This window comes from Rattus norvegicus, chromosome 5 (assembly GCF_036323735.1).
Source record: "Rattus norvegicus strain BN/NHsdMcwi chromosome 5, GRCr8, whole genome shotgun sequence".
In the NCBI taxonomy this organism is placed as follows: domain Eukaryota; kingdom Metazoa; phylum Chordata; class Mammalia; order Rodentia; family Muridae; genus Rattus; species Rattus norvegicus.
In genome coordinates, this window is record NC_086023.1 from 109,689,188 (window position 1) to 109,701,192 (window position 12,005).

Consider the following 12,005-nt stretch of genomic DNA (forward strand, 5'->3'; position numbering starts at 1 on the left):
AAGTACAATAGCAGTAGACATGCCAAAGTAGACAGGGAAAAGCCCATGTGGGCTCAACTCCACACACATTGTTAGAGGCTACTAAAAAAATACCAAGAGTGTGGGAAGTATTTCTCCCTAAAAGTACATCAACTGGTTATGTATATCAAATGGTCAACCCTGAAAACATACTGAACAGATAATATTTAGGAGTGTTAGAAGTGTGTATGTGTGTATATATACATACATGTATATATATTATATTTATATATGTTATATATATAATATATGTATATAATATATGTATATATTATATGTATATATTATATGCACATATAATATATATTATATGTTCTGTTCCCCCAGAGAGTTCTGAGTAATTAAAAGCTGAAAAGCTGAAAAAAAACCCAATGGACCACCTTACCGTAAAATAGATAAAATGGAAGACAGTATCAATTGACCAAGTCTTGAACACAGGTAGTTGAATTCACGTTCAAATGCTCATACAGACAAAATAATGTATGAGCAAAATATAGACTATGACACAGAATGAAGTGCTTAAACTTATGAATCATGGAAATAGAAGAAAGAATTCCAAACTTAAGACTTTCTTATTAAATTCATGAATATGGCAAAGATGTTCAATGTTTTCAACTTTTAATCAGTTTAGGGGTTTATGTTTCAACTGGAACAAGAAGACAAGAGATAGATATAAAAGGGATGCAAACAGGAAAGAAAGTTTCAAAATATACTTACTTGCTGATGACATTATTCTATATATGAGATGCCAAATATTCTACTAGAAAAGTCTAAGAACTGATGAAACTTTCAAAGAAGTATGAGGATTGAAATCTAACAAAGAGAAAAGAGTAGCATTTCTGCATAATAACTAAATACATGTTGCAAAAGGAATCAGGCAAACAATCCTAAAAAATCGCATCAAAACTACATCAGAATAAAACCACCTACGTGTGTAAAAGAATTTATTGTGGAACTTTTCAGTCATTAAAGAAAGAAACAGATACTAAAAACACAAAACAAAACAAAACAACAACAGCAACAACAAATCGCCACTTTTCATCATGCAGTGGCAGGAGAATTAATGTTGTGAAAAGTCTATAGATTAAATGTAATCTCCATTAAAATTCTAATTCCTAGACCTAAAAAACAACCAGGTCTAAATTTACATAGAAACACAGAAGATCTTAAATAGCCAAAATAATACTGAGGAAAATGTAAATATGATTTAACTTGTACCACAGAGCCTTAGTAACTAAAGCATCATGGTTCTTTTATGAAAAGAAATGCATATATCAATGGAATAGAGTATAGGACAGCCATGAATTAGCCAAAATAATCTTGGGAGAGACAAAAAAATGAACAAAATTAAAAGGGGCAATTGTTTTAATTCTTGATATAAAGTTAAAAAACAGAGATATGATGCTAGTGATGTCACGCAGGCACACACATCATTGGAACAGAACAGAACATCCAGGTATCAAACCATGAAGCTATTGCCACCTGAGGTTTGACAAAAGTGCCAAAAATGGAAAATAGAGAAAAGACAGACTCTTCAACAAATGGTGCTGTGAAGAATGTATAGCCATATACAGAAGGAAATTACACGCCTCATTTCCGTGCAAAAGTTAATTCAAAATGGAACAAAGATGCAAGTTCTAAAACTCAGATGCTGTTAAGGGAAAGCATTTGCCACAATCCCATATTAGGACTTTCTACAAAAATTCTAATACTCAAAGAAATACAACCAGTAACTGACAAAAATTAGAATGCCTCTCTATAAAAATAAACTAGTGAATGAGTGAAGAGACAGCTTACAGAATGAAAGAACAAAATCTTTGCCATCTACACATCTGGCAGAAGGTTAATACATTGAACGCATAAAGAACTAAAAAGAGCCTGAAAACCAATGGCTGTCACATCCCAGTCAATAAATGGATAGTGAGATAAACAGCTATTTATTTACAAAATATATAAATTTATTCTTTCATATGTTATGTCCTGTTAGGTTTCTCCTCCTTCCCTTTTTCCCAGTACCTTCCCCAAAACCTCCCTTCTCCCTCAAATCCACTTCTCTGTTTCCCTTCAGAAATGAGGGCGCCTCTCAACGATATCCAACAAACATGGCATAATACAGCAAATACAGAGGCGAATGCCAGCAGCAAACCACTGAGCTGAGAATAGGTCCCCCGTTGAAGGAATCAGAGAAAGAACTGGAAGAGCTTGAAGGGGCTCGAGACCCCAAAAGTACAACAATGTCAAGCAACCAGAGCTTCCAGGGACTAAGCCACTACCTAAAGACTATACATGGACTGACCCTGGACTCTGACCCCATAGGTAGCAATGAATATCCTAGTAAGAGCATCAGTGGAAGGGGAAGCCCTGGGTCCTGCTAAGACTGAACCCCCAGTGAACTAGACTATGGGGGGAGGGCGGCAATGGGGGGAGGGTTGGGAGGGGAACACCCATAAGGAAGGGGAGGGGGGAGGGGGATTTTGCCCGGAAACCGGGAAAGGGAATAACACTTGAAATGTATATAAGAAATACTCAAGTTAATAAAAATAAATAAATAAATAAATAAAAAAAAACAAGTTTCATTACGACTAGGCACAACCCTTATAACAAGGATGAACAAGTCAACCTAATATCAGGGAAAGGTTCCAAAAAGAAGGCAAAGAAGTGATAGACATCTCCCACTTTCACTGTTAGGAGTCCCACAAGAACATGAGAGAACCTAGGTCAGACCCATGTAGGCCCCCCAGTTTTCCCTTAAGTGTTTCCAAGACCCTATGAGACCTGCTTAGTTGATTCTGTGTGCCATGTTATTGTAGTGTCCTACATTCCTCTGGCTCTGACAATCCTTCCTCTCCCTCTTCTGCAGTTTCCTGTGCTCTGTCTAATATTTTGCTGTGGATCATTTTATCTTGTGAGGCTTGTCTGATGATGATTGGGCTAGAGTCTATTATAGCAAAGATATCATTAAAAGTCATTAAATTACCTTTATTTTTTGACCAGTTGTATTTGATTTTATTCTACTTCTTATATGTATCTATATATGTATCTATATATGTATCTATCTATCTATATATGTTTATATGTATATATGTGTACAAATACACACACACACACACACACATATTTGCCTGAAAACACTGGCAGTGGCTGAAACATGGACCCTATGAGGACATTAGGAAGATGTTGAAATATTTTTCACTGAAGGTAGTTTACTCTAAACGGACTCTAATTTAGAAGTCTATTGTGATCACAGTGGAGAATAAATGTGGAATTGGCATACATCAAGTGATTGAGAAGAGTAGACACATGGATGTTATTGAATAATCTAGGTAAATTAATCTAGATAAAATATATACCAGCAAGAAAGCCCATCCTTCCTGTTCAAGAGCAGTCTACAAGCATTGTTTTAATGCCCTTCTCAACCCTTTGAAAATCCTTTGCTCTGATGTTAACCCTGGCTAATGTAGCAGTAACAGGGTGGGCAACAGCAAGGACCCTGGAGACAGAATGCTTGGCATCAGTCCGACATCCACCAGACTACCTGGGCTACTTTGCGTTAGTTCATCTCTTTCTTTCTTTTTTCTCCTTTTCTATAGTACATTTTTTATTAGATATATTTCTTTACTTATATTTCAAATGTTATTTCCTTTCCCGGTTTCCTGTCCATAAGCCCCCAACTCCTCCTCCTCCATATGGGTATTTCCCCCATCCATCCCCCCTAACTCATCCCCCCATATTCCCCTGCACTGGGGGTCCAACCTTGGCAGGACCAAGGGCTTCCCCTTCCACTGGTGCCCCAACAAGGCTATTCCCTGCTACATATGCAGTTGGAGCCCTGGGTCAGTCCATGTATAGTCTTTTGGTAGTGGTTTAGTCCCTGGGAGCTCTGGTTGGTTGGCATTGTTGTTTGTATGGGGTTGCAAGCTCCTTCAACTCTTTCAGTCCTTCCTCTAATTCCTCCCAAGGGGTCCTGTTCTCAGTTCAATGGTTTGCTCCTGGCATTGACCTCTGTATTGGACATGCTCTGGAAGTGTCTTTTAGGAGAGATCTATATCCAGTCCCTTTCAGCATGTATTTTTTAGCTTCATCAATCTTATCTAGTTTTGGTGGCTGTACACACACACACACACACACACACACACACACATATATATATATGTATATATATATGGAGTGGGAGGATCTGCATTTTGGTCATCTTTCTTCTTGAGCTTCCTGTGGTCTGTGGATTGCATCTTGGGTAATTCGAGCTTTTGGGCTAATATCTGCTTATCAATGAGTGCATACCAAGTGTGTTTTTCTGTGATTGGGTTACATCACTCAGGATGATATTTTCTAGTTCATTCCATTTGCCTATGAATTTCATGAAGTCATTATTTTTGATAGCTGAGTAGTACTCCATTATGTAGATGTACCACATTTTTTGAATCCATTCCTTTGTTGAAGGGCATCTGGGTTCTTTCTAGCTTCTGGCTACTGTAGATAAGGCTGCTATGAACATAGTGGAGCATGTGTCTTTATTGTATTGGAGCATCTTTTGGATATATGCCCAGGAGAAGTATAGCTGGGTCCTCAGGAAGTGGAATGTGCAATTTTCTGAGGAACCTCTGGACTGATTTCCAGAGTGGTTGTACCAGTTTGCAATCCCATCAAGAATGGAGGAGTGTTCCCCTTTTTCACATCCTCACCAGTATCTGCTGTTACCTGAGATTTTTATCTTAGCAATTCTGACTGGTGTGAGGTAGAATCTCAAGGGGTGTTTTGGTTTGCATTTCTCTGATGACTAAGGATGTCGAACATTTCTTTAGGTGCTTTTTGGCCATTCGATAATCCTCAACTGAGAATGTTTTGTTTAGCTCTGTACCCCACTTTTAATAGGATTATTTGGCTCTCTGAAGTCTAACTTCTTGAGTTCTTTGTATATTTTGGATATTAGTCCTCAAACAGATGTCAGATTGGTAAAGACCTTTTCCCAATCTGTTGGTTGCTGTTTTGTCCTAATGACAGTGTCTTAGCTTTACAGAAGCTTTGTAGTTTTATGAGGTTCCATTTGTTGATTCTACTGATTTGTTTGAGTTAATTTAAAACCCCGACATTTTGCTGAAGTGGTTTATCAAGTTAAGTACTTCTGGTGTAACTTTTGGGGTCACTTAAGTACTCTATCTTATCATCTGCAAATAGTGATATTTTGATTTATTCCCTTCCAATTTGTATCCCTTTGACCTCTTTTCATTGTCTGATTGCTCTGGCTATGCATTTGAGTACTATATTGAATAAGTAGGGAGAGAGTGGGCAGCCTTGTCTAGTTCCTGATTTTAGTGTGATTGCTTCAAGTTTCTCTCCATTTAGTTTGATGTTAGCTACTGGTTTGCCGTACATTGCGTTTACTATGTTTAGATATGGACCTTCAATTCATGATATTTTCAGGATATTTATCATAAGGGGTGTTGAATTTTGTCAAATGCTTTCTCAGCATCTAATGAAATGATCATGCGGTTCTTATCTTTGAGTTTGCTTATATAGTGGATTACATAGGTAGATTTTCATATATTAAACCATCCCTGCATTCATGGGATGAAGACTACTTGATCATGATGCATGATCGTTTTGATGTGTTCTTGGATTTGGTTTGCAAGTATTTTATTGAGTATTTTTGCCTCAGTATTCATAAGAGAAATTGGTCTGATGTTCTCTTTCTTTGTTGGATCTTTGTGTGGTTTCAGTATAAGAGTAATTGTGGCTTCATAGAAGGAATTCAGTAGTGCTCCATATGTTTTTATTTTGTGGAATAGTTTGGACAGTATTGGTATGAGGTCTTCTATGAAGGTCTGATAGAACTCTACACTAAACCCATCTGGTTCTGGGCTTATTTTGGTTGGGAGACTTTCAATAATTGCTTCTATTTCTTTAGGAGTTATGGGGTTGTTTAGATTGTTTATTTGTTCCCGATTTAAATTGGGTACCTGATAATCTGTCTAGAAAATTGTCCATTTCCTCCAGATTTTCCAGTTTTGTTGAATATAGTCTTTTGTAGTAGGATCTGATGATTTTTTAATTTCTTCAGATTCTGTTGTTATGTCTCCCTTTTCATTTCTGATTTTTTAAATTTGGATATACCCTCCATGACCTCTGGTTAGTCTGGCTAAGCTTTTACCTACCTTGTTGATTTTCTCAAAGAACCAGCTCTTGGTTTTGTTGATTGTGTGCACAGTCCTTTTCATTTCTACTTGGTTGCTTTCAGCCCTGAGTTTGATAATTTCCTGCCTTCTACTCCTCTTGGATTTATTTATTTCTTTTTGTTCTAGAGCTTTTAGGTGTGCTGTCAAGCTGCTGATATATGCTTTCTCCTGTTTCTTTTTCAGGCACTTAGAGCTATGAGTTTTCCTATTAACACTTTCATTGTGTCCCATATGTTTGGGAATGTTGTATCTTCATTTTCATTAAATTCTAAGAGGTCTTTAATTTCTTTCTTTATTTCTTCCTTGACGAAGTTGTGATTTAGTAGAGCATTTTTCAACTTCCACGTATATTTTGACTTTCTGTCATTATTGTTGTCATTGAAGACCAGTCTTAGTGTGTGGTGATCTGATAGGATGCATAGGATTATTTCTATCTCCTTGTATCTGTTGAGGCCTGTTTTATGACTGATTATATGGTCAATTTAGCAGAAAGTCCCATGAGGTGCTGAGAAGAAGGTATATCCTTTGAATTTAGGATGAAATATTCTGTAAATATCTGTTAAATCCATTTGGTTCATAACCTCTGTTAGTTTTTCCATGTCTCTCTTTAATTTCTGTTTCCATGATTAGTCCATTGATGAGAGTGGGGTGTTGAAGTCTCCTATTATTATCGTGTGAGGTGCAATGTGTGCTTTGAGCTTTAGTAAGGTTTCTTTTATAAATGAAGGTGCCCTTGTATTTGGAGCATAGATAGTTAGGATTGAGAGTTCATCTTGGTGGATTTTTCTTTGATGAATATGAAATGTCCTTCTTTATCTTTTTTAATGACTTTTGGTTGAATGTCAATTTTATTTGATATCTGAATGGCAATTGCTGCTTGTTTCTTTAGGCCATTTGCTTGGAAAGTTGTTTTCTAGCCATTTACTCTGAGGTAGTGTCTGTCTTTGTCTCTGAGGTGTGTTTCCTGTATGCAGCAAAATGCTGGGTCCTCTTTACTTATCCAATCTGTTAGTCTATGGGGGAATTGAGACTGTTGATATTGAGAGGTATTAACAAATATTGATTGTCACTTCCTCTTATTTTCTTTGTTAGAGGAGGAATTATGTTTATGTGTCTCTCTTTTGGTTTCATTGCAAGGAAATTATATTCTTGCTTTCTCTACTGGTTAGTTTCTCTTTTTGTGTTGGAGTTTTCCATTTATTATCCTTTGTAGGGCTTGGTTTGTAGAAAGATATTGTGTAAATTTGGTTTTGTCATGGAATATCTTGGTTTCTCTATCTATGTTAATTGAGAGTTTTGCTGTATACAGTAACCTGGGCTGGCATTTGTGTTCTCTTAGCATCTGTATGACATCTGTCTAGCATTTTGTGCTTTCATAGTCTTGAGTGAGAAGTCTGGTGTAATTCTTATAGGTCTGCCTTTATATGTCATTTGACCTTTTTCCCTTACTGCTTTTAATATTCTTTCTTTGTTTTGTGCATTTGGTGTTTTAGCTACTATGTGACAGGAGAAATTTCTCTTCTGGTACAATTCATTTGGAGTTCTGTAGGCTTCTTTTATGTTTATGGGCATCTCTTCTTTATTTAGGTTATGGAAGTTTTATTCTATAATTTTGTTGAATATATTTACTGGCCCTTTAAGTTGGGAGTCTTCACTTTCTTCTATACCTATTATCCTTAGGTTTGATCTTCTCATTGTGTCCTGGATTTCCTATATGTCTTGGGCTAGGAGCTTTTTGTGTTTTACATTTACTTTGACAGTTCTGTCAGTGTTTTCTGTCAGTTTATTTTCTCCCTGAGATTCTCTCTTCTGTCTCTTGTATTCTGTTGGTGATGCTTGTATCTACGGCTCCTTCTCTCTTCCTTAGGTTTCTATGTCCACAGTTATCTTTGTGCTTTCTTTATTGTTTTTATTTCCATTTTCAATTTGTTCACCTGTTTGGTTGGGTTTTTCTGAAATTCCGTTAGGGATTTTTGTGTTTCCTCTCTAAGGGCTTCTATTTGTTTACTTGTGTTTTTCTGCATGTCTTTAAGGGAGTTCTTTATGTCTTTCTTAAAGTCCTCCATCATTATCAAAAAATGTGATTTTAAATCTAAATCTTGCTTTTCTGGTGTGTTTGAATATCCAGTATTTTCTTTGGTGGGAGAACTGGGCTCTGATAATGCCAAGTAGTGGTTTTTGTTGCTTAGGTTCCTGAGCTTGCCTCTACCCATTGTGTTGTCTCTGGTGTTTGCTCGTCTTCCTGTTTCTGGGAGTGACTTGACCCTGCTGTAGGTCTCTGTGTCAGTACTCCTGTGGAACTGTTTTCCTGTTTCCTTTCATCCTTTTCTGAGAATAGGTGCTCTGATTTCAGGTGTGTAGGCATTCCTGGAGACTGTCTTCCAGCTCTAGGCATGGGCAGGAATCAAAGGGTCCTACCCCTGATTGCTCCTAGGTACTAGCACCCAGGGGGCACAGTTGGCACTAGGCCATTCCCTCTTGGGTCTGGACTGTGGGCAGAGGGCAGTCTCCTCTGACTTCTCAGGAGTGTCTACACTTCTGAGGGTCCAGCTCTCTCCACCATGGGATTTGGGTGCAGGGAGTTGTTTGGCCTGATCAGTTCGGTCCTGGGTGCAGACCAGAACCATGGGTACCAGCGGCTGACTGTTCCTATGTCCCTGTGTCCAGAGGCACTGTGCAGTTTCCCCTTGGATCGGGGATGTCGGCAGAGGTGTGCAGGAGTGACAGTCTGTTCTGCGGTCTCAGGGTGTCTGCCAGTTCATCTCTTTCTAAATTGTAATCATATTCAAGAAACCAAGGATGGTGCCATCAGTACTTATCCTATGAGGGATTAGGACATGGCTCAGTCAATAAACTTCCTGTTAGCATGAAACTCTGTGTTTGAATCCCTAGTTCTCCCAAAAGTAGCTGCAATCCTAGTGTGAAGATGGTGGTGAAAGGAAAATAACCTGGAGCTTGTTGCTTGATAGTATAGTTGAGTAAATGAGCTCCAGGGTCACTGGGAGATCCTGGCTGAAATTTAAGATGGAGAGAAACCAAGGAAGAAGTTTTACATCAACGTCTGGTCTCCATAATATATGTACATGTGTGCTCACAGATGTGGTCACACACATATTCATATTCATTTATGTATGTACATAAACGAACTATGTGAGTACCAGTAAGATTGAATAGGATAGGCTTTGCTAAAGAGTAAGTATGATCAATACTTGCTTTGATTATTATTGTGTTTATTTAAATTATGCCATATATTATATCAATTTTAAATATCATATATGGTATTTAACACATGTCATATTATATGTGGTTTTGGTGATTAGGTGGATTGATGAAGGAAGAAGCTGGTTTTATCAAAAAGAATAAAAAATATTGTCAAGATATGCTGAGAAATATGTGAGAATAACAATTTGGAAATGGTGAAGATGACTATCAATGCTATGATCACTAAGAGTGGAGCACAAAAGGGGCTGTATAGTACAAACCTAGATCCAAATGAAATGAGTCTGGTGGTTTAACTGCTCCATCGTCTCTGCCATGTTAATGCTTGGTGCCCAGTTGGTGACCGTGTTTTGGGAGGTTTAGGAAGTGTGACCTTGGTGGAGGAGGCATATCATAAGTGATGGGGTTTGAAAGATTAGAAGTTTGCACCATTTTGACTTTACTTTTCTGTTCTTGCTTGTGAATTGAGATGTGAGCTCTTGGCTGTTCCTGCTGCCAAGCCTGCTGCATGCTGCTGTGCTTCCCTGCTGTGATGATGATGGGCTCTTATTCCACATATCTGTGAGCACAAGGTAAACCCTTCCTTCTCTAAGTTCCTTGTTCATGGGGTTTTATCACAGCAATAGAAAAGTAACTAATGCAAAATGGAAAACCTCAAGGGATTTCCCTGGAAAGCCAACAGACTGCAAGTTAAGGTACTGAGACAACATTGGGACGTGGTGTATCTGCAAGATAGCTTGAGAGAGGAATAAGAAGTGGAAACTGTATGGTTATATTTTATTTATAAGTGGAGCTTGGATTATATGACAGGGTACCTGAAAATAGATTGGAATTTAAGTTATGAAATTATGAGCAAGAGAGAGGGGGAGAGAGAGGAAGAGAGAGACAGAGAGAGACACACAGAGAGACAAAGAGATGCAGACACAGAGACAGAGAGAGACTGGGGGCTGGAAAACTACAGAGACCTAAAGTATAGAAGAGAGGAAAAAAAGTTTAGGATTGAGCTTCACAATTTTAAACAACAGCAATAAAACAGGATCATATACATTCAGTAGCAGAAATCTTCTGACATTCTGACACAGCTAGCATGGATTTATTGAACAGAGCTCTCAAATCTGTGACTGGTTATGGCATTTTAAAGGGTCCATGTATTAAAACCACTTCATATGTGATTTAATTTCCATCCGTTAGCAACTTAAGAGTTAAGGTGCCTCTCCATCTAGCAGAGACATGATTTGGAACATAGATACTGCAGAATGCTCCAAGGATGCCTAGCCAGAGGTTTCAGCTTATTATGAGTGTGATAATCACTTAAATAGCCACCTAATTTTCACATATCTTGGGTCCTTTATATTTTTTTTCCTCTCTAAAGAATCATATAATCTGAAGTTTAGCTGGATGGTTCCTATCTTCCAAACTCTTCTTGTAATTTTTCTCAATTGCTAATTCTACTGGGAGCATTCAATGTTAGATAGTATTTTTAATTTATATATTGTGGTAACTTTCGTTTGAAGAACTCAAGACACTACACACATTTTCTTCAATTATCTGGTTCTAAACTTGTACTTGTAACTAATCCTCTCATTCTATTCTTTGGCTTTCAGATGCTTACTATTCTCTTCCCAACTGCAATTTCCTTATGAATCCCATTGCCTTGAAAATTTCCAAGACCGCTTAACAGGAGTGCCATATTTAGCTTCTAAATGTGTCTAATTCTCCTATACAAGATTGTTCTTTTTTCACCTAGCGTCAAGGGATTGACTCAAAATAACTACCCTTTTGTTACAAAGAAAGAAGAGCAAACCAAAGAAATTCAGTGAAGTGGAGGCTCCACAATCACTTTAAAAAGAAGACTCACAGAATATCTGAACTCCAGCAGTTTCCACGGTGCCAGTTTTGCAGTCCTCGCTTTGCTCTTTGGGAATTTCAGGGTGAAGAGCTGATTTGATTTATGATGTCACACGGTATGAAAAGGAAGAGAGGTTAAATAACAGGCTTCACATTTAGATTAGAGTCCTAGAGACCAAAGCCATTACGCTGCTTATTTTTAGTATTCAATGTCACATAGCTTTTGATTTATCACCCAAGGCAGTATTTATCGTGGAATTTGACTCCTGCGGCCATTGTACATCCCTCACCAGATTTTATAGGCCTTTCTATAGGCCTTTGTGAGACATCCACCAGGTGAGAAATATTAATTATGGAAAACTAGGCTCATTTTATAGCTTCAACATTATAACTAATGCAAATAATGTTAAGATCCCTATGTGATAATATTCAGACACTCATGCTTAAGAACCTCATTTCATAATCTCCCAGTTGCACTAAGTTTCTAGTGGGCTGACTCAAGTAACACCATCTCAAGTCAACAGCTCTTAAGTTATTATTATTTCATCTTTGGCTTTGAGAAATTGCTTTCCATAGACGTGGACGATGAAGCATCCTGAGGTTTGGAAGTCCCTTTGCTGAGCTGAGTATGAAAGAAGAGGAGGAAGATACGTGAGCAGGAGGAGGTGCTGTACAGAAAGCAAGTGTGTGGTCTCAAAATGCTGAGATGATTACTAGGAATCAAAGAAAATAGGCAACTTCCTCTAA